Genomic DNA, 25,689 nt, shown 5'->3' on the forward strand with positions numbered 1-25,689 from the left:
GCCTTGCTCAGGGTGGGACTTGGGGGGTTGTGGGCAGAGCCGGGCAGCAGCTCCTCTCCTGCATCTCTCCAGGGACTCTACGGTGTGCAGCAGCCGCCAGGAGAGGGATACGCCTGGAGAAAGTAGGTGCCGTTTGCCAGCTGTTTTCGGATTTTTCTGTGCTGTGTCTGTGGGATGCCGTGTGTGGATGGAGCAGCACAGGAAAGGTGTTCTAGGGAGCTGTGCTTGCAGCTCTGCATAGCCAGCTTTGTCCAGGCAGCCTCAGCACCCCAAAGTGAAAGAATGCTCTTAGAGGTGCTTCTCAGGGATCTGCTGCAGGCTGGCTTGGATGAAGGACTTTGTGCTTTAATGTTTGCACCCTCCGGCTGTTCATTAAGAGAACTGCGGAGGGAGGGGATGTATTTCTCTCTTTGCTCTAGGACTGATGTGGAAATGTGAACTGATGCTCACCTTTCCATGATGAGTGTTAAGAAATGAGTTCAGTGTGAAAAGTCATGTTAAAATGTATATATATAAATATTTTGTGAAATAACTTGGAGGACTCTGTTCAATGTACTGCAACAGAAGTTCATTCACTACACGAGGAGCTTTAAGCAACAGTAAAAATAAGCTTAATTTTAGAAAGCAGGGGATGAAGGCTGAAATGGTCTCTAAAATATTCTGCTGAGGCTAAAGTTACTGAATGTGGTATGTAAGAAATAAGGCAGTAGAAAAAAAGACATCCACTCTTAGTCTTACAAAACTCTTAATATTGCTGCTAAGAAATTGCTGCTCTATATTAGTAACAATTTAATTCTGCTCCATGAAATATGTATTGATCTAGAACAATCCTATTGTCTTTTCTGTTTCGTCTAGGTACTTGTTTGAGAGTAGCAAAATTAGCTGCAAACATAGAAGGGCTTGTAGAAAATTGAGGTTCAGGCCAGGAATTTTTGATCTTTTCCCTTGTAGCAATATTAACCTCCCAGTATCAGTTATCATTAATAGCATCCTCCTTTTTATACCTGAGAAAAATTGTTCCACAGTACTGTGGACTGCAAGATTGGGTCCCGTGAGGTAACTGAAGTAATTTATTTAAGTCTTAAAATCTTCCTGTAATGTTCTAGATAAGTTCTCCTGAAGTGTAGGTGTTGAAGTTCAAAGCCTCATTCAGGTGTGTTTTGGGAAACACTTCATCTCTAATCAGGGCATGTTAAGTCCAATCTTAAGGCAGGAATCAGACAGCACACCAATGTGATGTGGAACTGAGACTTTTATTTCTTGCTCTTGCATTACTTATATAGTTTTTGCCAAGCATCTAAAAATAAAATACAAACTTATAGCTCTAGTTCATAACACTGTTTTCGTTCTTCTCTAAACATGTTACTATCCTTATCTTAAAGCAAATTACTAGATGCTTGTAGACCTTTGTGTGATCCTTCTTCTTGCTCAACGAGCAGGAATACTTATCACCTTGTTTTCTTTGGCAGTCTACTGTTGGGGTCAGCATGCTCTGTAAAGAGGCTGTAAGCTAAGCACACCTGCAAAAGCCTCAACAAGGGCACTTCAAGAACTGCTCAGTTTAAAGTAATCTGGTAGGATTAGCTCTCAAGTCTCTGCTGCTGCACAAGTGTTGCACCATTTAAATAGTTCTAGGCTTCCTTCTTAACAATGTGATTTTGAAACTTAATTTTCTTTCCTTCCTCCAGAAGTCTCAACCTCTTTCTTTTCCCAGACTCCTGTTCCTTCTGGTGTCACTGTCTCATAGTTTTTTCTGATATAATTTCAGAGGCTGTGAGTGACAACAGGTGACAAGGCTGGCAGCTCACACTTGTGTCACAGAGAAGCTCCATGATAGTAGCACGAAGTCATCTTATCAGCTGCTGGAGAACCCTGTGCAGGGAAGACATCTAATCCCTCCTTCATTATTTTAATATTGATCTGAGGCAGCAATACCTGTGTGTTGTTGTGGGATGTCCTATGGTGGTGGAGAAACTGCTGCGTACCCAGTGTGTGACCACCATGGGGAGGATCAAGGCTCCACTCTCCAGCTGAGCACTCTGAGTGAAAACAGCAAATCTGCAGCATTGTTGGAAGTCAGGGAGAACCTCAGCACCATGCAGTATTCTCCTTTGGCACTGAATCCAGACCCCCCTGTGGATAAAGGATCCAGGATTCCCCAGAGCTCTGGGGAAGGCACAAAGCCTGCAGCCTGCTCAGACAGTGGAGCTGGCAGGGCCCGAACCACGAAGTGCTTCCAGAGCCAGTATCTGACCAAAACCAGCACACAGGGACAGGTCTGCAACTTCCTAGAGAGGCCCAGTGGGTCGAAGTGTTTTATCTATCATTTTGCTGTGTAAGTACCTACATTTTCGCATGATCTTTGGTGTAAGAAAAATCTGAAACTGACCATTGAATCAGCCTGGAATCAGTACCTGAGCTCCTGGGCTCAAAACCTGTTCCATAAGTTATCTCCTGAAGGCAATGGAAAGCCAGTTCCTCAAAGAATCCGCCACTATATCCACTATAGTTCCCAAAGAAGGCTTTTCGTTTTCCAAATGATCTTTGTTTTCAAGGATGTACATGTATATTTGGTATTTCTGAGGGCAAGTCCTCTATGCTCCTGGCATTTCTGATTGCTGATTGATCTGCTTTACAGTGTTCCAGCTTCAGACACTGCAATTTTTACCAGATGTCCAGCTGTGATCAGACGCAATTTGCTCGTGTAAAGAGCCAAAACAAGTAATTTGTTAGATTAACATACAACGTTGCTAATTTTAATTGATTTGTAGTCATTAATGTGAAATGAGTACAAACTTAGTAAAATGTTTTTCATTACATGCAAGGAGGCGATTAAGGCTTCCATTTACCCTGGTAAAGCAGTGGTTAATGTATTAATACAGCTGTTACTGTTTCCTTTGAGCTGCTTATGGTATCTGTCAAGCTTAGCAAGACCTCAATTACTGTTCTGAATGCTGCATAACAGAAAAATAATTTGTCATCTTAGCTGTAGAAAAGGTCCAGTTTTGCTCTCACTGAGACCAGAGCAAGTTTTACTGGCCAGCTGAGCCAAAAGTCCTTACTTTTATTATAAAATTAACATATTTCCTAAAGAAATTAGGAGTGTTGAAATTACTCTATTTGTTTGAGATAAACTATGACCTGACTGCATTTTAGGAATAAACCCATTATCAGTGGCTGAAGTAAGGAACTGCCCAGAGAAATACATGGTAATTCTAGGAATGAACCCTAATGCTTCTATTTGGCATAAAATAGATAGTCTCATTAATATTTGCTTCCTTCCCCCCTGACATCATATACTTATTATTGAAAGGATTTTTTGATTCATGAAATTTCTCCAAGCAAAAAGATAGGGCCTCTTTCAAGGACTATGCTTATAGCATGCTTTATTCCTAAGGACTAAACAGATGTGATTTGTGTAGATTTAAATATATGAATAGTCATGATTTAAGCGTATTGCAGACTAATCTTGCTAAAATGCATTTGTTTCATCATCTGTGTTGCTTTTATCCCCAACAAAGGACCTTTATGCACACTTTTTTATTCTGAAATGAGCATTAAGATAAAATTAAAAATCTGTACACTCCTTCAGTATTATAAAATTTGAGGAAATATTGGTAATACCAACAGCAACAGTTTTTTTAAGGATTCCTAACTTACATGAAAGAATACATAAATTGAGTGCTCTTAAAAGTTATTTGCCTTTGAGGCTGCTAGAAAGGAAACATTTGAACAGCTTGCAGCTCTTGGCAAGCGTTTTGTCTCAAGAATATTTTTGCTAATAATTATCCCAGTAACTACATGATGTATTCATTTAAATAACAAGTTTCTGTTTTGGAAAGAACATGCCTTAAAAGATTATATATCATTACAGTGAAACATTGTTAAAAAAATATGCTACTAATCTAAAATACACTTAATTTTATAATTAGAACAACCTGTAATTTATTTCTAAAAAGCTTTCCATGTTTTATCTGTGGGTTTGGAGGTAACTTAAGTGCAGCTGATCTGATGCTGATGATTATGATTATTTTCCTAATAAATCCAAACTTTCAAGGAAATGGCTGGTATTTGTGTAGCCTGGAGGAGCTGGATGTTCTCTGTCCCTTCTGTCCTTCCCCTGCCACAAAGATCACACAACTCATGTACAAACTTGGGGGAGCTTTCTGTCCAAGAGAGACTGGAGTCTCTTCTCCAGTCCTGACTCCTCCTGGAGTCAGTTCTGCTAGAAAGAACCTGACTTTCCAAAACCATACAAGGTGAGGGAATAGCAGGTACTCCAGGAGGTGACCTTGTCTCTTTCTAAAATTACCAAGATAATAACCAATAACACTTGTAGAAAGTTTCTTTTAAGGGAATAAGTTCAAGGTTCTTACGGAACTTTATAACTGTGTTTGAAAAGAGAATTATTTTTGCCTAATTAAATCTAGAATTTGTATTATTTTAGTGGAGTTATTGGAGTTTTAGTGGAGGTTGAAATTAGGGTTTCAAAACAAAGTGAGTGAAGGGGTGAGGGAGTTTACTTGAGAATCAATGCTGGTCTTGGAAACCTTCTCACTTGGATAGTTTTCCAGTTTAGGACTGTGAAATATTTTACTTCTAAAATGCCAAACAGAACAGAGAATCTCACTTAGCAAGAGCTGAGGGCTCGAGAAGCAGCTTCTCCATGAACTGACAACCTAACCAAGCAATTCCTGTGGCTATGTAAGAGCCTTGGGCTGTTGGAGATCATCTATGTTAGAGCCCAGCTATTTGCTGTGTGGTCCTCAGTCCAGAAAAAGCAGCATGTGCCTGGCTTGGGTTAATTTCTAAACTCAGCTATGCGCTTGCTTAAATCACATCCAAATGTCAGGTATTAGGGTATAACTCTCATGTTTTGCCTCTTGAAAGAAAGATACAACCTGTATTGCTGATGAGTTACTTATGGCAGTGATGTTACTCAGCAAACATACGCATTTAAATAATTTAATTGCAGGTGGAGTCTCACTTATGTGATTGATATATTTCTGAAGCCTGCATCCATATAGTGATTACTGGAATGGCTCCACTGTAGGCTGGAATGCTGTGTCCACCTGGCTGGCTATCATTTGTCACTATTATGTGAGCCACAGAGGCCACCTGGTGTCAGCCCGAGGTGATGTTGCAGCGTGGGTTGCAGGCAGGAAACCCCTGAGTGTGTCCTGGATCCATAGTATTTTCCCCCTTAGTTACACCCTGCTCACTGCAGTCCAACCCTCTTTTCCTATCTTTTCCATTTCTCATGCAGGGACTGCTAGTCTTTGTCTTTTCAGCTGCTGTTGCCTGGTTGGATGAATTTTTCAGCTAAAAAAGCAAGCAGCTTAGGGGGGACCTGAGTTCCCTTGGACTGAGAAATGAGGGAGCATGACAACTGGCTAACAGTGAATATGGTGAAAGAAGGAGAGAGGAGAACTTGGGATCGAGACACTGAAGTCCAGGTTGGTTTGTGGTGGAAGCTGAGACGGGTGCCAGTGATGCTGAAATGGAGAAAAGCAATGTAAAGAGAGCAGTGTATTTCAAGAACAAAGAGAATCTGATTTAAGCAGGAGGCATAAAGGAAAGAAGAAAAACAGGTTGTGGAGATCAGAAAGCTGGATACACAGCACAAAGGAGACACCTGAAAATGGTCAAGAAGCTCAGAGAGCCACTTGGAGGAAGAGGGTAGGACATGACAGCTGGGAACTAGAGAAAAGCAGGAGCGTGGAATACATGATGGGACAAGGAACCTTTCACCCATAGGCAACTAATTTGAATCTTGTCCAAGTCAGTAGTGAAGAAGAAGCAGTGATGGCTGTGGGGAGATACAAAAGGAGCTGTTGGTCCCAGTCTAGCTCTTAGCAAACGGATGTCACATCACCCCTGGAATCAGCGGAGCTGGAATGGCTGCTCTCAGACACTGGAGAGACCACAGGCTGGCTGGGAATGGAGGCAAGTCCAAGGCAAGAGGGAGGCCCAGGATAGGGACTCTTAATTATGTTCTTAGGCCTGTCATTTTCTTGCTGTGTAACACTGCAAAAGCTTAAGCGAGAACTTGAGCTGTTGCAGGTCACTTTGTGTTGGTTTGGCTACTTGATAAATGAGTTGCTCTTGTTCAAAAGTTAGACCAGTATTTGTATCCCATAATCTCCTATGGGATGATGTGAGCTGATCCACCAGCTAGCTCACTGCTAACAAGCCAGCACCAGTTCTGCTCCCCTTGTCCACCTCCAGCACTCAGCTTGCTCCTGCCAGCTGTAGGTGTCCTTGGATAGTTAAACTTGGAGTTACACTTGGATAACCAGTTCAATTTTTGACACCAGCAGAAACCTACCCCAGTGGAAAGTCTTCAGGTGGGTTAGTACTGCACATTAAGCACCTTGAAACACTGTCCCACTGTTGTTTTCTCAGTGGATCAAAATCACTTGTTAAATTTCATGTGAAATTATGCACAGTAATTGCAAAGTAACATTGCAAATCATCTGGCAAGTACTGCAGACCACCTGGTTTGACTGCAAAACATTTCATAAATGCAGAGTTTGGGTAGACATAAACTGCCTTGAGATTTCTGGGGAAACAACTCCTCCAAATGGTGATTCAGAGAGGGTAATGGTTGTGGTTCTGAATTATTCCTATGGGACGCTGCTTGTCTCTGGGAATTGTGTGGTACAGATAAGGAAAATGTCTTCCCTAGAGTATGGTTTCCCAAGAACTGGCATACTGGTTTACCAGTGCCAAAAGGTTTTGGGTCCCCTCTGTCACCTTCCCTTCTTCTCTTCTGGACACACATTTCTGCTGCACAATTCGTGTTGCTTCTGGCACTTGCTGGAGTCCTCCTATGTTTCATCAGCTCCCTGTAATGGCAGGAATCTAGATCAACAGGAAATGAGAAACTTTTGGGACCTTAAGGAGTTGCAGCATGTCAGCAAATGGTCTAATGGGGCTGCAATTAGTGCTAAGACAGTTGGCCAAGACTGGAATGGAATGAGGCAAAGTTTTCTTTTTTTTCTTTTTTTTTTTTTTTTTTTCCCACCAGAGATCTGCAATGTGGTCTCAGTTTCATATGAAAATATGCCCTAGATTTACTTTGTTACCCCTCTGCTTCTCCAGACTGACTCCCACAGCTCCCTCAAAGAGAAGCACATGTGCATGCACGTGCACACGTACCTGTTCCTGGCAGCTTGCTCAAAATAAATCAACTGAACAATTACTGCTGAATAATTAAAAGTGCATGATCCTTGCAAAAATATGAACAACATCAATAACATCACAGACTTAAAACTTTGGGAGGAAAGTACAAAAGATCAAAAATACGTTTATAAAAGGGGGGGGAGCTAGCCAGCAGAGGATTTTTTCCTTTAGAAAAGATTCTGTGCACCAATGTCTGTGTCACTGTGAGTAATACATAAACATGTGAATTCAAATTATTTGGACAAATTAAAAGTTGCAGTTTTTTCCTATTATTGTTCCTCCCCAAACTTTGCTTTCTCAGGTTTTTTGATTTTCTTCAACTCCGTGTAAGAAATGCTAATCGTGTTCCATTAATGAAATTGCAGAAAATCAGAGCCACCATTCTGGCTGATATTCCATTTTTATTTGGTGTACAACTGTTGCTGATGTAGAGAGCTGTAAAAGGCAAAAAATGTAAGGATCTAGTGGTTCTTTTTAATGGGGCACTTGCCTGCATATATTTTGATTCTTTGAGTGTAGCAGCTCTTCAGTGAACTGAAGTAAGTTAGCACAGTGTTCTCCAGCTCCTATTTTTATCTGGAAATGGAGCGTATAACCCATTATTTATAACTGTTTATCTCAAAGGGACTGTCAAATTCCTATTTCTGTCCTTTCCACAATTATCTCTAGAATGCAAGCAGATATTTTGCTTTTTCCAATGATGCGATTGTAACATGACCACCACAAGCAACAACTAAAGTTCAGAGTAATTATGTGCACATGTCTGCTTTTGAGATTCCGGCTTTGACCTTGATGTCACAGCTTAGTTCTGGACATGGTGTGCTTTGATAATAGTAAAGATTATTATTATTATTATTATTATTATTATTATTATTATTATTATTATTATTATTATTATTATTATTATTGTTGTTGTTGTTGTTGTTGTTGTTGTTGTTGCTGTTGCTGTTGCTGTTGTTGTTGTTGTTGTTGTTGTTGTTGTTGTTGTTGTTGTTGTTGTTGTTGTTTCTTGCCAGCATAACATTATTTGGAATTTTATGTAGAAATGTCACTGACAAAGTTTTCAGTTTAGAACTACAGTGGCTACTTTTCATCTGTGTACTACTGAGAGGTACTAAGTAGATGTCTCTGATGACAAATTTCAGGTACCAAAAAATGAGCAGTATTGAAGGGAAGAAACTCAAGAGCTCTTTGTTCATTGAAGTGGGATGTTCCTCTTGCTGCTTACGGTTGGACGTTCACCTGGATGAGATGGTGGGATGGCTGAAGTTGCTAATGAAGGCACACTGATATTAAAGAAAATTGTCATTAGGGTTCTGTAAAGTTCCAGGACTTGGCTGTTCTAAAATATATATAAATGGGGGTAGTTATTAAATTTTAATCTCTCTTCCTAAGAAAATGAGGTTTCTGCAACCACATTCTCTGAGCATGTCTGTGTGAAAGGGCCTTACCAGTTGGTGATTTCCAGCTAACATGGACAGGGGATGTGACATGTCAGAGATACTGTGCTTCTTCTCATTTGGTTAAAAAAGACATTTGTTGAGAGAAATTAATATCCCCAAGATGAAAAAATTTCACTTGGAGGTCCTTTAGATTGTTTAGCACCAAGGAGTCTTTTCAGGAGAGAGATGTTAGGAAAGCTTCTAAGGAAGAACTTGGACCTGGGAGTACTTTGTGTTAGGCACAGTCACCTAACCACAGGGCACAAAGCCACAGCATGAGTAAGTTTTATTTTCATTTGTTGAATTTTTGATAATTTTTTCCATTATTTCTGTAAGAAATTCAATACATCTTATTCTAGAAGCTCAATTTTGTAATAATCTGAGCAATTAATATACATTAACATCTGTCTCCACAGGCTAATATTGTTTCAATTTGAAAACAAATACTGTAGCCTGACATTGCTATAGTGCTATTGAGGGAATCTGGTTATGATTTTTTGGAAAAAACTCCTCTGTTCTTACAGAAACCAGCAAAATAAAAAGATATTCCCTAGTGTTAATGTTACAATTGCTCATTGACTTGTGGACTCCACATGGTAGTAAATTCAAGAAGAAAAGTGTTTCATGCATCTCTCTGATGATCAAGTTGGCATTAACTTAGTGGATGTATTCGCACAGCGTCATTATATGCATTTGTTCTTTCCTTTTTCTGTTACTGAGCCCAAGAAACATTATTTAATGAGGGAACTCATAGTACTCACATTAAATAATGTTTCTTTGCATTTTGAATGGTGGTTGGAATTTTCTGTTCCCTTGGAGGCATGTCCTAAATCACATGCCAAAACCTACTGACTTTTGTGTTACAGTCAAGGTTGGTGATAAAAGTATCAGAATCCTCAACATTGAAGTCATGATGATGGACAGTTTTTTTCACTGTTTAAAGAACTGATTATGTCTCTTCTAGAAATTCTTAGCTATAGAATCAGAATGGAAGATTGCAAGATATACCGAGATAAAAACAAGAGAAACACAGAAGCACAGATGTGAGTTGAAGATACAGGCACTCAATGGAATGAAAGAGCTTAAATCCCAGGAAAGGCAGGGCATTGAATAAAAGGTTTCAGTAAGATCAGTGCTGCAGGGGATTTTAAGGGATACATGAATGAAAATTGTCAGTTCTGAAGTACTGACAGATAAACTCCTAGAAAAAGCAAAATTCAGATCTTAGTGCTCTTTAAAGAATAGCAATTAAGTTGGGCTGTCAAATGTTTGGAAATGTGAAGTGCTCCTTACTAACGGGAGCTGTGAATGTTTTATAAATAACATACAACAGCTTGGGTCACTAGATCCAAAAAGTTGGTTTCAAGTGGGAGATTTTTTTGTAGGCTGTGTGGCTCATGCTGTGGTTTGAACAGCATTGGTTTTAGCTGTTGATCCAGTTCTGTTTGTGATGAATTCTGTATATGAAAGTGAGTCTATTTGTAACTGAAATTTTAAATTAAAATACAATTGGTGTTGTAGAAATATTGACTTGTTATTTCTGATAGGACCCAGGAGGACAACTTCATGTTATGTGCGATGGGGCTATTGGGCATTTCTGTGTGCAGCCCAGAAGAGACAGCTGAAAAAAGATATCCTCAGTATATCCATGGGATAGGTGGAATTTTTCTTTGGTTGAGGGCATCAAAGTTCTGAAAATATTTAATTCTGGGGTAGAAAAAAGAAAATCAGATATGGCCAAATTCTCTTCTAGGCATGCTCCCTGTTAGCAGAGTCCAAAGCTAGGCAGGTTTCCATTAAAACCTGTCTGGTCTCCTTCCCCACTTCTGCTGAAACCAACACATTCCAGGACTATTTCTAATTTTAACAGATTGGTGTTTTCAGCAGAAAAATTGTCCCTTTACCAAAATTTTCAACCAACTCTAATTTGTGTATGATCACATATAGATAAGCACAAGACCTTTCAAAGACACATCACACCTCAGGAGCCTGGAAATAGTTTTATGAGAGAACTGAGGGACATCAAAACTTGCCAACAAAGGCACATGGACAAACCTTCTCTTCCTGACTTAGAAACTCCTTTGGAAAACAAAATTATGTAAGGACCAGGAGTGAGGTTTTATTCAGACCAGCAGGAATGTTTTACAGAAGCACATGGCTAGTCAACATCAGACAGTAGAGTCCCATATAGAAGAAAGTGCTTCATTCACTCAGGAATGAGAACATGAACTTTTAGAGTATGAAAAAGAAAAATGCTTTCCTTAGTTTTCCTGCTACAAAATGACCACTTAAAATAGCAAGCAGCCCATGCTGCTGGAGTCCCTCAAAGAACTTTCTGCTAAACTCATTTATTGTCCCTAACAACAGGCTGACTTAAGGCTTTTGGTCTCCTTTAGACAACTTTCTAGTCTGTCATCCAGAAAAAAGCTGAAGCTCCAATGGGTGTAGTTGCATATAGATTTACTTGTACATATTAGCCTCAATTCAGTCCATTTTTATTTTAAGTCCGGCTGAAGCAACTGCATTTCTTCCCCCATTTTGATCATAGGCCAGAACATTTTGGCTTCTTACCTTACAGTCATGGAACAGTTTGGGTTGGAAGGGACCTTACAGATCATTGAGTTCCACCCCCTGCCATGGGCAGGGACACCTTCCAATAAACTAGGCTGCTCCAATTTTCTGGAGAAACTAGCAGATAGAATAAAGGATTATCTAAGGAATCTGAAAGACAGGGTTTCCATGTACTTTCAACAGGAGACATGCAGAAGCCATTTGTAGTTATCTACCTAGAGGGCTTTCACAGAGTGAAGAGAGGCACAGAAGCTCAGTTTTGAGGAAGGAACAGGACACAGCTGGCTGTGCTAAAATCATCAGCAGCCCTCGGCTCAGGCCTCTCAATACTACAGAGCATAGGTTCCACTAGCTTTTCCATAAAGAAAAAAATGTAGTTTTGCTTTCATTATAGAGCTCATATTTTTCTAAAAGTGTTTTTTCCTCTAAATGAAACTGCAGAGTCAACAAAGTTTGGTAAAGCCCAGAAGGCCACAAAGCTACTGTTTTGTACTTGGTTGACAAGGAGTATGTTTCTGTCGGTGAATTTACAAGTTTGTTCCTTCCCCACCCACCCCTTTTTTGTTGTCCAAGAGATAGCATTCCCACAAGCATCTCATATATCAGCACTTCAAGTACACTTAACTGCAAGAGAGAAACGCAAAGCCCCATATGCACAGTTTTTGCTAGAAATGGAATTATTTGCTGCAAAACTTAAAGGGAGGAATTATGACTACTTTTCCTTTAAGAACTTCCATTAGGCTTGTCTTCTATGGAAATTAAGTTTCTTACAGCATGATCTTGAAAAGTTTCACTCTGGAGAATATGCTTGAGATCATTTTGCTCTCAGTGTCAACCTCCTAGTTCCCAGTGTTCATAGGCTACAGTGAAGTGTGCTCATGCTAAATAAATCTATTAAACAGAACTTGTCCCTGGCTACAGCAGCAAGAGAAACATGTTTCTGGTCCCACCAGCTTCTCTCCAAAACGAAGTAATGTTTAAGAGGACCAGGACATAAAGAAGCATGAATTTGCCTTTAACAGGACTGCCTCTTTAATCTGGTTAACACATGGGATGAATTTAAGGATGATAGTCTAAAAGCATTGATGAGAAAATAATTGTATTTTTGTGTATACCTGAGGCTTGAGGAACTGAGGAGAAGTCAAGAAATACTAAAATTTAGCTTAGATTAACAACATGGTTCTTGAGAAAGCATGACACTTCTTCTGTGTGAATGGTGTTACATGAGAATCTGAAACCAAAGGGGACGTTCTCAGACACTCCTCTTTCCTCTGATAAGAAAAATATTTTTTTTCTGCTCAAAGAGAGAACGAGAAAGAGTCTGCAAATAGGTGATTTGGAATAAATTTCCATTTTCAGAAAAAAAAAAATGTTGAAGAGAAAGAATGCCAGGTGTTTTGAGAGGAAATACTTCACTATATTTAGTAGCTCTATGGAAGAAAAAGAAAAAAGTATTTGAAGAAGTAACAGCTCAAATTGTTGTTCAACACCCTCAAGAATCACAGAAAGAATGAAAGAGAACAAAGTACTAGGAAGGGGAACCTCAGTTCCTTTAGGATAGGAAAGAGAAGACCAACACTACTAGTTGGTACTAACAGGTAATTATATTTCTGCCATATTAATTTTCTCCCTTTAGGAACTGTTTTCTATGGATATAAATAACTCCTTGCAAGCAAGTAAACAATCGCGCCCTGTTTTCTCACCCTTACAGCACAGAGAAGTGTCCTTTGCAGGAGAGAGTATTGGTTACAGGGGCAACATTTAAGCATAACAGTAAAGGTAAGAAGACTTTCGGAAGCTGTGAAAATAAGCCTCAGAAAAGAAAAAGCAGAGAACTTAGAGCTAGCTGAAGCTTCAAGGCCTGAAAGTAAAGATACAATAGTACAATATGCAAGGACATGAAACAATAGTTGAGTTTTTAGGCTTGGCCAAGATAGACCCTAAGACTGCAGAAAAATATGCTTACCATGATAGCAGAAAGTTTTAAGCTTAATAATAGAGTATTGTCTATTGTTAATAGAAAGCAAACATTGTTTGAAGAAGGTGTTCATGTGTTTCTAGTGATTGGATAGAACAATTTTCTGTGAGCTTTAGCACTATGCTATTGGCTGAAAAAGTCATAAAATGTTCTGTAACAAAGAGATCTTGTGCTGCTTGTGGCAGATGTAGGTTTGTGCTATCTCCTGCATCTGTAGCTGAGACTGGTGCCTGAAATAAAAGCTTGTGACACGTCATCCGGCAGTCCCGTCCCATTTGTGAAAAAACCTCCAACAGTGGGGAAAGGGGAATTGCTATATGACAAGCTTTAAATAGCTTCACCCCAAATCAGCAATATGAAACACACATCCATCCACTTACCTCACCTGTAGGTATCCCAAAAATATAAACAGAAATATTTAGGGAGACCTAAATCTCCCAGGATTATGGATGCTAACTGTGAAGCAGGGAGCACAGTGCCTGTGGAATAGCAGGTCGCATAACTTTCTCAGTCTCGCCTGAGAAAGTGGCCTGGGAAATCATAAGGAAGAATTAAAACAATCCTCAGAGATAGAAGACAGCCTTGTAGGTGCTGTTTGTCAGTTCTTTGTTTTCTTGCAAGAGAAGGTTGAGGGGTGGTGTACCCCACTGACCAATGATGGTGATGTGTTAGTTCACTAACCAATAAAGTTTTACTTTTCTGTACTTTCACGTATTGTTCTATAAAAAAGATCGGAGGTAATAAATTGGGGAGAAACTCTCCTGTTCGACTCCCAAGAGAGTCTGTGTCGTTCTTCTCGCCATTCCCAATAGAGCGACACAGGATCTGTTTTGTACTTGCAGATGAGACTGGTAGACTTTGCCTTTAGCGGTCCCTCAGTGAGAGGGCCTGCAGTGAGACCTTGAGACAAACCCAGAGGTATTCAGTGAGGAACTTCGCTGAAGGCTTGCATGTGGCATCCAGCTGTTTACAGGGAATTTGGTGCTCAACCAAGTTTTTTTTCCTCCAGTGTGTTTAGAAAGGTCATTGGTTAGAGCTATGTTTGGCATTCCAGAGGCTGTTAGGAGCAGTCCATGAGGAGCTTTTCTGATTACCTGAGAGGCAAGAGAGCTGTAGCTTTTTGGATTCTGCAGATCAGCTGGCAATTAATTGAGCTGTTTATCTTTAAGGGTGGACTTGTCAAAGCTAACCTGCATTGTGGTGTGTGGCCCAGTGACAGTGACAGTAACAGATACTGCTCCATTGTGCTAGAGAAAAGGTGCAAAAGGATTGTTGGTTTCTCTGGGAGTGGATTTACTTGGGGTGCAGGGAGGGTGCAAACTTGATGTTTGTTTCCACTACTTGAGTGCAGCACTTTTGCCATGACTCAGATACCACCTACTCACCAAACCGCACTTGTGGCTTCTTTCCAACAGCCTATGGTGAGCACTCAGCATAAACTGTTACAAGTGCACACAGGGACATCAGCAGCTGTGGCTAAACCTTGGCTGTGGGGCTGCTGTGTAAACCAGGGCTTCTAAATGGCACCTCAAGGCTCTCGGCTCCATTCCTGTCCTGCCTCCCCTTCCAGACATACAAATCCAAGGGGAAAACAGTCCCAGCTTCTTTCACCCTGAGGGTGCATCCATCCATGAGCTGCTGCCTGGCATGGGTGATCATGTACTGTGAGATCACTGCCTGGATGAGAACCATTTTGGGCTTGTATTTGGTTTTGTATCTACCTTGACAAACTTTTGTTATTTTTACCTCCTCAAGTCTATGTGACTCAGGCTGAGAATACCAGAAACTTTCCCTCATCTGTCTCATTCATATTCAGTTTCTCAGCAATTCCAGTAAAGGATAGGCAAATCTACTTCCATGTTGGTTGTGCAGAGTAGTAATTATATTCTTCCACCCCCCGTCACTTCAGCAGCTTTCTGTGTCCCCATGGAAGTGACAACCTGCCCCCAGCAGGGTTTTAGTGTGTCTCACATCTGTTTGGGATTACATAGGAAAAGGAAGACTTGTTTGAAATGTAAAGCACCACTAGAGCAGGAGGTTTCCAGCATTTCTGGGAGTTGATATCGGAAAAGGAGCACTTGGTATTGGGAAGGTCTTGGTTCTAAGCACCTTGTGCACCATCTTCTATAACTCAAAACTGGATGGTAAAGACTGTCAGAGAGCCTGGGGGAAGCCAGCAGAAGATTATCACCTTAAGTGCATTTCTGAGCAGTAGAACTGAGAGTATTGGTTGTTTTGTAGTACTGAACAGATAGCTTTTTACTGTACTTGTACACAGTAGAGAAGCATGTTTGTTTCTGTGTTCTGGATCTTCTGAGTAATAGGTAATGCTGTATGTGCTAGCTGAACAATTTTCTTTTTACTTCCCTTTATTCATGGAGAGAATAAAATGGAGATAATCCTGTTTAAAATCTGTCAAGATTACATAGCTCTTGTACTAGAGATCTCCTCAGCTGTTCCCTGGTGATGTGTTGCTCCAAGACAAGGCAGCCTATAGGCACTCTCTTTAATCCGGCCAGATCAAACCCTGAGGGCCTGGGACATGCTGAGATCTGTGTCCACAGGGCCTTGATGCACAATTGTCTGGGAAACTATTAGCACTTTTAATGTCTTTTAACACTTCTTTTTATCTCCATATAAATTGCCTGGCTGGACAATAAGTATGGTCTTTTCATCACAAAAAAGGGGAAAATCACTGAGATTGGTTTAGGATTTACAACCAAGGGCATGTAAGGGCTGTATCTTTCAGCCATGGCGAACTCAAAAAGAGAATTTTTTTGTTTAATGAAACACATCTTTCTCTAGTGATAAACTCCTTGCAGCAATGCTGCCACCACAATTTGCTGCTGTGCTGTGCAGAACAGGATCTGCAGTATCTGTCTCTAATTCTATACAAATTGCAGTCCTCTTTTCTACACCTATTGTTTCTGTGCCTCTTTGCTGGGATTAGAGATTACTGGGACAATGTCTTCACTGTAAATTCATGGTTTACTGGTTGACTAGGTGAATGAGCTTGCTTTCTTTTTGTTTTGGGGGTTTGTCCCCCATTGGACCCTAATATTTAGGGTCTTTTTTTTTGGTTGGTTGATTGGGAGTTTTGTGTTGTTTGTTTTGTTTTGTTCTTTTGTGGCTGTTGTTGTTCTTGATGCCCTCGTTCACTCATTAATCTGGGCTGGTCTTTGACTTTGTCCACACTGCAATTGAATCTGTACACAGTCCATGTGAGCTGCCCTTACTATTCATTAGGAAGGAGTGACACTCGCTGGCCAGAGGATATACTGCCATAATTTAAGTGAATTTAAAGGGTCCTTTGAACAGTTCTAGTGTGTGTGATTTGGCAATGGAAAAAAAATAAAAATTAGTCTCAATACATAAAACCTGGAGAGAAGCAACAATTAGCTCAAAGTTACAAGACCCACAGGCTGTGTTTGGGGGTCCCTTAGTAGAAAAGAGAGACCAATTGTTCTCCTTTTTACATCCTTATGCACCTACAGCTTGTCTCTCTATAATTTTTTATTCAATTTTTCTTGTAAACATCTTTTTAATTGCTTTTTCTGAAGCCTAAAAGGAGATATGGTTGAAGATGTAGTGATAATATCTATGTAACAGTACTGGTTTTTCTCTCTGCTTCTCTTAGAGTGGAAAAGAGGTAAAGTACACTATCATCCCCAAGGTCTTGGTAGAAAGTATTTAGAATGTGAATTCTCTGTGTATTTTTATGTGTTACTAGTGAGTGCAGTAAAAGAAAACATAGTTTTTTTGAGGGGATATAATTGAAATGGCAGGGATCTGGAAGAAATTAAGAGTCTGTACTCAGAGGAAGTGACTGTTTCTTTGTACATCTCTGCTGGAGATGTTTGATATGCTGGTTTCAGGGACAAGCCAAGTTGAAATGTTCCCTTGACCATTGACTGAAGAATAGTCTGAACTGCAGGAGAATTCTGTGGGCCTTTAACATTGTCCTGATGTATGGATAAGTCTGTTCACCTTTTTGTGTCTTTCTTCATGTACCCATCACTGGGATTGCTGATTGGAAGTAAAAGTTGTCTGGATAAAGAAACTCCCTGGTGGAGCACAACATCCAACAGAGTGAGGTACTCAGTACAGATCTCAAATGTATAAGAAAAAGAGGTTCTTAGGACCCTACTTACCTTACTTTTACACCTGAAGAAAAGGCTAAAGTTCTGCAGTTTTCCAAGCCTAGACCCTTCTGCACCCTTCTTCTATTGCTAGTTGGAGACTAGCAATACCCTTATGCTTTGAACCCCTTATCAACCTGTTCTTTTCCATTTGCCAAAGGCTGGTTTGTGCTTCATTATCTGTCCTTGAGGCTTTGCTCTGATTTCATTTCGGAGCATCACTCTCCAGGAATGCTGGTTTCTGTTCCCTCTGCTGGTTTATCTTTTGGGCAGTCCACCAGCTCACTGAAGCAATAAATCCATTTTGCTATGCCTTGGACAGATCTTGGTACCCCCTATAACACAGCACTGTTTTTAGAGATAAACATCTGGGGATGGGAGTAAAACTGGAGAATAATACAACTTGTACATGTTGAAGCAAAATGAGTAGCAGGGCTGAGTGAAGTGTTGTGGGAACCCATAAACCATGAGAGCGTGACTAAGATCTATCCCAAGCTAAAGATACTCTTACCCTTGACTAAGATGCGTTATCTGGGTCCCTTTGCCCTTATACTGTGGAACAGGATAGGTAAATATTGAAGAAATTCAAACTTGATTCAGAGACAGTTGTACATGTAGAGCTCTAAATGCTACTTACAATTATCTGTTTATTAGTTGTGGCCCTGATTTACTCAAATCTCCACTTGTGGTTAAATAGTGTCAGCATCCTTCCAGAGCCAGATGAAAGGAAGCATCATTAGATCCTGGAGTTATTTTGAGATCTTGATTAAAATTAATCCTGTAACAAATGTTGCTTGGCCTTTAAGCCACAATTCAGTGCAAAGTGCAGTGTTTAGCCAATCATGTGTGGTCCTCTCCTGCTCCCTGAGATGTGGTGATTGCAGGTCAGCACAGGCACAGCACATGGGAACAGTGATCCTGGCTCGGCTGATTGTTTCTGTGCAGATGGAATGTGCATGTGCAGACACATTGTTGAACAAAGAGTAATGAGATGGAGACAGATGTGTGGCTCTCAGAGTGACCACATAGCCACTGCCAGTCGTATTTTTGGGTGATGTTATCATCTAAAAAATGAATCGTGCACAGTCAATGAAACAATTTCTTGGCCTCCTTGTGTCACAGCCTTACCCTGGAGGATGACTCTCTGGAGTTTTTCCTCTTGTTGTTTCCTTAGTTTCATTCCTAGAAATGGCCAGTACAGAGGGTCACTATTCTTCTAGCTACTGTAGAGTCACTTGCATAGAACACATTTGTCTTTCTTTGGTCTGAAATAAATTCAGTTCAATTATAAAAGATTGGTTTTAGATCAAATTAAATCAGATCTTTTTCATAGAGCTGGGAGACTTGTTACCAGGAGTTAAATGGTTGGACTCCAGCTTAGAGCACATCTTCCCACCTTTGCCTGAAGGAATTTCCAACTGGGTCTCCCATTTGAGCCAGGAAGGTGTTCACCCCACAGAAGTGTAGGGATTGCTGCTCTCTTTACTCCTAGGAGGATCATTACTCAGATCTACTTCATACCACAGCTAACTATTCATGAAACCAGAGTTTAATGTCTCCAAAATATGGAAACCTGTGTACTGTACTGTGTCTGTACATTCTGCCTGCTCTCTTCAAACTGGGAACAAAGGACATTGCCAGTGTGGTGAGAATCAAAACTGGGACAAAGCAACTACTGGATCAAGTTAAAAATTAAATTGGTTTGTTTCACTCCTGAGTGAAGGTCCCTGTAATTCTTTGTATAGCCCTCAGCAGCAAATAAATACTGGCATGTGATGCCTGTGGTATTTTCCCACTTGTGAGAAAACTGCTTCTCTTTATATTCAGGTATATTAACACTTGGGAAGGATCAATTTCAAAAATGTCCTCTTGAAAGTTGCTAAGGCCTGAAAAGAGGGATAGTATTTGGTACTAGCAGACATGGAAATGTTTTTGTATTTTCTTAGGGAGGGTGTGATAGTGTGCCAAGTACAATTCTGGATAATATGAGTCACTGGAGTAGAGATGAGACACTGGTAATAGATGTAGCTATGGATGTGTCCTAAGATACCAAAGCTTTGTGTTTCAAAGATGTCATTATGTTAATTATATTACATTCTTATGATATCTGGATGGTCTTACAGGAATTTCTTGTCAGATGTGAGACTGATTCAGACAAGCTCTGTGAATATAAAGGAGAGAATATCATAGTGTTTGTAGCTAGAATAGAAAAAGGGGTTGAAGAAGCAGTTGCTGGAACTAAGAGCAAAAAAAGCCCCAAAATGTTTACTCTCTTCCTCCCATTCCCTAAGCATATATTCTCAAGTCTCTTACAATTCAAGTGAATTCTGGAGGGAAGGAATGTGCCTTTTAGGCCTGTGTTTCAGTGTGAAGGTCAAGATGTTGTCTTTGAGATGACTGAAAATATTGCATAGCCGCTGGTTCAGGTACAGGCTGATGCTGGGTTTCCCCTCTGCCACAATTGTTTTATTTGATGGTTTTTCTTGGGCTCAAAGGAAAAGTCTGTTTTTTGCACTTACAACGTCTAAATCTCCATCGGATTCTCACTGTGGTAAAATCTGTCTGCTTCCATGATAACAGAACTGGTGAAATTGCTTTTCTTGAACTTGAAATGTGTTGTTTGAAGGACATTTTTGTTCTCAAGCTACCAGGCATTTTGTGTATTCCCTATCACTCCTAGGAGAGTTCTTCCCAGCTCTGCCTGACATACTCTAATTTAATTTTTTCATATATACACATTGTATGAGCTTTGTTAATTCCTGACTGGGTTTCTTTCCCTCCTCTGAGTGTTTAGTAGCCTGCATTTGAGGGGAGTGACAGTGGCATTGGCACAATGACTTGTATTGGTAAACAACAGCAGAATGGGTGATGAAGAACTTAGCTCTTTCTGAACCTTTTATACTTGCAGAGAGAAGCCTGGAGTTTCTAATACTGTTAAAAAAGAGTCACAATGACACTGTGCATGCTGTTTAACAATGTACAAATCTTAAATGCATGTACCATTGGGTTTGGTTTTTTTTTCAGATTGTGCCTGTAGCGTAGTATGAAAATGAATCTGTAGCTTCCCCAACCTTGCTTGGTCCTTTATCTGTACCGTGGAAGATTTCTCACTGGTCTATGCAGACATATTTAGGATCTGATGTATGAAAAAAATCTTATACAGTGTGTGGGGAAACAAGTGCAGTGGAGCAAGGCGCAGTTGTGAATAGTGTTTGCAACTATCAAGATGATACTGAGTTACAACTGAGTTTCATTCCCAGTTGCCCCAGGTTTAGGTAAAATTTTATCCTCCCATTTAGTCTCAAGTTCTAATTTTCTAATAATACAGTTATAATTTTATCTGGTTCTATGGTTATTCTGTTGAAAAAGTATTTTTAAAATTTGCAAAGCATCTTGATTAGGCTTTTGTCCCTACAACAAGAGGCTGTAATGTTTTCTTGATGATCTCTTAGTTTATGTGTCAGTTTTGATTTGGAAATGGCATCTAGATGTTTCAGGATATGGAATAAAAAAATAAACTATAAAGTGGGCCAGGTGTACTTCCTCCTTTGAGGATTAATCTGTTTTCATAGTTAGAGGTTGTACATTTCCCTGCCAGGAGAGGTCACCACAGTAGTTTGTAAATTTTTATTTTTATTTAATTGCAAAAGACCTTGCAAAAAGTTGTGGGACAACTTTAACTAACTGTGCCAGTCTAAAACAAGAACAAAATATTATTTTCATCATACACATGACGTTTTTGCACACTGTGAATAACTGCACAATAAACATACGATTTGTATAATGACAGTGTTACAGGAGTAAGGGAAACATTTAGTATCTTGATATTAATTACTTTTTAAATTTATGAATACCAAGGGTATTCTTGACTTGGAGAAAATAGATAGGTTTTTCTATAAATCATATTGATTCAACTCATGAGTTCAGGCCCTGTGGTACCTCTTCCTTTATGAGACTTTATGCATCTGCTTTCCTCTGATGGATTTCTTGCTGGAAAAAGCACCATCATCTCTCTCAAACAAAAGCACCTGTAGTTCACAGTGCTGCAGCACCAGAGCATACACAATTCCCTCAGAAACTGTATTTTCAGAGTCCTCACTTGTTGCTTCTGTTGTCAGTCCTTACTGCCCTCTTGGTTGCTGGAAATTCTCATATAGTGACTACATTTAGCATGGATTTAGCACTCCCATGTTTGCAAATTCTGTTGGAGAAAAAGCTGAGATGTGAAATGAGAAGTTCCCACACCAGATGGTGCTCAAGTTTTTCAGGCCAGACACTCACATTTTGGTATTTAGGAGGAGGATCCTATGGAAGAATTTTTGGCTGCAGATGGGTCCTTGTTGTTACATGGCTTTCCCAAAGTGACTGCTCAGTTTTGGTTTTATATGATTTCTTCTGCATCATGTGCCATGAACACACACATCCTTGTGCTCTAAATATAGGTAAGGCTGCCCAAAGTACTCAAACTTCAGAGTGCCAAGCGATAGTTAGCTTCCTTAAGCTAGCTAAGGCATGTGACTATTTAACAGCTCTGGTTCTGAACTCTGAATCCGGGTGGCCTTTATCTTTGGAATACCTCTATTTTCAAAGTGAGGGTTTTGAAAGGAGGCTACACTCTTCTGTCTGCAGTGGAGGAGCTCTCCTGTTGCTTTTTGTTTGTCTCTGCTTTTGCAGACAAATGTCTCCCATTTAAACTGTGTAGCCAGGTCATCAAATGCTGGGTCACCTCCAACCTGGCAGAGGAGAAACAAGCCTGCAAAAAGCTTAATTGAGTGATCTCTGATTTATGGTGAAGTGAATGTATTCTAATAGGCTTGAAAGCATTTTCTCCATCCCATCAAAAGTCAGTGTTAGAAGGTACAAAAAAGGCGTGATTTTTATCTATTTCCTGCCTTTGTGCCAGATTATAATTCTAAATCTGGTTTTTGCCATGTAGCATGAGCACTTGGGGCCTTCCCCAGGTCTGTTTGATGAAGTGATCATTTGATAGTGCAATACCTGAAGTTCACAGGTGCTCTTCCTGCTGGCCTCACCACACTATTTCTTACAACTGATAATGGATTTCTTACAGGGTATCCCATAATAATTTGTGGCATTTTGTGATACTTGTGCAGTGTATATTGCCTGGTGACAGCAGGTGTTCATGAGGTGTCCAGTCCCATACAGGCACTGAGACACAAACTGCCTCAGGAGAAAATACATTAATTCCTGTTTACTGTGTAAGACCCAGACCCTACGAGTGCAGAATACACATGAATAAAAATAAACTTATGGCTCATAAGCATTTGCTGTATTCTTTTACTCCTGTAAACTTCTGAGAGAGAAAGCAAAAAGGAGAATCCCTGTTTCTTTCTGAGCTTCTTGTTGGTCTGTGGGAAGATGAAAAGATAGATTGTGAATATTATATTATTACAATACAAGGCATTATTAAAATAGAGATGGAATATGGTTTCATAAATTAAACATATTAGGAAAAAAATTGAGTCTGCAAGTCTTTCAACACATTGCATAATCTCAAGTTGTTTGCTGAGTAATCTTGCTGATTTGTCATTGTTTTTCTGGAATCAAATGTGACTCTCAGGCTTCTCAATGTGAATTATAATTTAGTTATTCCTGTGGGTTATATTACCTTGTGCCTGATGCACCACAGAACATACGGAATGATGGTTGTGAGCTTTTCAAATGTCTGAAATAGAAGTACTTTTGCAGTAAGTAAGGCTGAGACTAAGAAAGAGCCAACTCATAATTCCCTTAGTCAGATTTGACTGACTGGGGCTCAGTGGAGTTCTCTGTGCAAAGGGGTTTCAGAATATAGCCAAGGGACTTGAGAAACATTTCTTGGTACTGAGGGGAAGGTAGAGAGACACATGCAGGATTTTTTCAGTTCCTCTCCTCAAAATATTGATACCCTCCCAAAGCAAAAAGTTAAGAAACATGGAAGTAATTATTTAAAATTCTGAAGTGTATATTCACATTGGATTGATTCCACTCTAGGAGCAAAGCTAAACCCTTCATCTCCTACCAGAGGTGGTCCCTTCAGGGACATGCTGGGGGGAGCTGGAAGGCTTCTGTGGATCTACAGAGAAATTAGAATTTCAGGCACTAACTTACTGAATCTTATTCATTCTCTATTTGATTATATTTACCTTAGTGGTATCTTCAAGAATGAAGCACTTGAGAAAAGAGTCCTGGCCAAAATAGTTGAGGCTATAGTTGATTTTCTTTGGAGAAAAATTGTTACCTACTTAAATAGAATTAAAAAATAACTCTTCCTCTGTGACTTACTCATCTCACTTGAATGTGGCTGTCACAGGGGGAGCACCAGGTACTTCTGTCATGACTCTACAGCTTCATTCCATGCAGGAAACAGCAAATAGCAATAAAATGAAAGACAAGCATACTTCTGGTAGGAAGTCAGAACATTCAGCATATTTATCAGGTGTGCATGGAAATGTATTTTTTATGAATTATTAAATCCTCTTGTATCCAAACAATAGAATTTGAGTGCATTGGTTTCACCTAAAAGTTGGAAGTGTAAGTAAGTAATGGTACTATAGGACACTTAGCAGCATTTGGCATTTTTTCTTCTGTATATTGGCTATTCTGTTTTCACACAGGACATCTGTCATCTTTGCGAAAGCCAGCATGATGGTAAAAAAGACACATTTTCAGTATCAGTAGGTTTTCATGGCATTTGAGTAGTTATTAAACTAAACAGGTCACTAAATGGACATTTTCAACTGTAAGGACTGGAAAACCTTGAAGACAGGTTATCAGATTAAATTTGGGACATCAGTACACGTGTGCAAACATTTGGACTATTAAACCTTTATGCCTCTTTCTGAGGCTTCATTGTCTGGAGCTGCCATTCCTTGATTGAATCTCCATGAGCACACACTATTCATTTAGCCAACCCACTTCCTCCTTTTACCCCAGCACCTAACTATTCCAATAAAAAAGTGAAGAGAGCCTTGTGTATGCTCTCCACCTAAAACACAGCTGCAGCTGAGAAAATACCCCTCTTTTTCATGTGTGCACTTTAATCTCTCCAGTGAACTTCCCTCTCCTGCTTCCCCAGTGCAGTTATCCATAACAAAACTGGGATAAATTATAAATTCCAGACTATATATTTAATTTACACACATACACACATGCCTGTGTAAAAGTGTTGGGTTTCTGTGTTAATGTGAGCATTTTTTTATATGGTCATCAATGACATTCTTGGATAAAAAGTTGATGGCTTTTTCACAAAGGTTTTTTATTTGACTGATTGAATTAGATACGGGTGGAAGTTATTTGTATACATATTTCCCTTTAAGCTTATTTTTGCTTATTTTTTATTACATTAATGAAATTACACTAAAAATAGCATAAATATGTATTATTTTATTATTAATTTGGTGGGGGGAGGGAAGATTTATGAAGTGCCTAGGCTTCAGAAAAGTAAAAAACAATTCACAGATGAAATTAATTTAAGGACAAGGACTATTACAGTCCTTATTTGCCTTGGGTCTTTTTCCCAGATGAGAGGAAGAAGCAAAGAGTAATGGAATGTTACTACTGACTTTAGCAGAGGTGTTAGACAGCACAGATCCAGTTTAAAATCTGTAATTAAATTATTTTGTTGGTATTTCTGTGGCAATTTGAGTTACCAGGATCATAACAGGAAGAGACTGTGACATGTGAGTGAGAAGAATCAAGTCTGATATGGTTCTTATTTTTATGAAGCAACAGTTTGTTTCCACTCATTATTTTTGGTTACAGTTTCATTAGAAGAGTTCATCCCTGGCTTTCTGTTGATGATAAACTGCTCTCCAGGTTTATTAAATCTGGTCAGAATCCTTCATCATCCATTTCTTCCTTGACCACTTCCAGGAGAAGGGGAAAAATACTGCTGGGAGTCTAAATCAAAAGGGTTTGTGGGTGTAATCCCATTTTGAAAGCAAGGGTTCTGGAAAATTGCAGAAGGCTGGAGAATGATCTCACACTGACAAATGGATGTAAATTTAATTTGCAGATTGTTTTTGCTGATTTTGTTCTGGTCCATATTTTGTCCACAAGTTCTCACCATCAGTTGTTACCATTTCAGTGATAATTATTACTTTTTTCTGGCTTCCCAGAAAATTGCTGGATTTTTTTTTTTTTCCTTTTACCAGAACGTAAATGAGAGGCAATGCATTTAAGGCTCTGAAAAGTATTTATGTGTAGAAGAGATAAAGGAGGGAGGTTAGGGCTTTTTTTTGAAGGTGAATTGAGTGAGGTGAAGCTTGATCAACCTTGGTAGCTCTGGATATGGGTGTCTCCTATCTTGCATTAAGGGTACACACAATAGTGTAAATGTCATAATCTTCCTTGGTTTTTCAAGGGACCACCT

At 39.7% G+C, this 25,689-nt stretch overlaps 1 long non-coding RNA gene across 1 annotated transcript in view; it reads left to right on the plus strand.

Moving 5' to 3' along the window:
* Positions 1–25,689, plus strand: part of LOC111930142 (uncharacterized) — a 50,960-nt gene continuing 25,271 nt past the window's right edge. Inside the window, exons 1-2 of the long non-coding RNA XR_015285902.1 lie at positions 1–122; positions 1,769–2,335. This is a non-coding gene — a long non-coding RNA (uncharacterized LOC111930142). The remainder of the gene's footprint in view (positions 123–1,768; positions 2,336–25,689) is intronic.

The sequence above is a fragment of the Cyanistes caeruleus genome, chromosome 4 (genome assembly GCF_971803275.1).
Source record: "Cyanistes caeruleus chromosome 4, bCyaCae1.hap1.1, whole genome shotgun sequence".
NCBI classification, from domain to species: Eukaryota; Metazoa; Chordata; class Aves; order Passeriformes; family Paridae; genus Cyanistes; species Cyanistes caeruleus.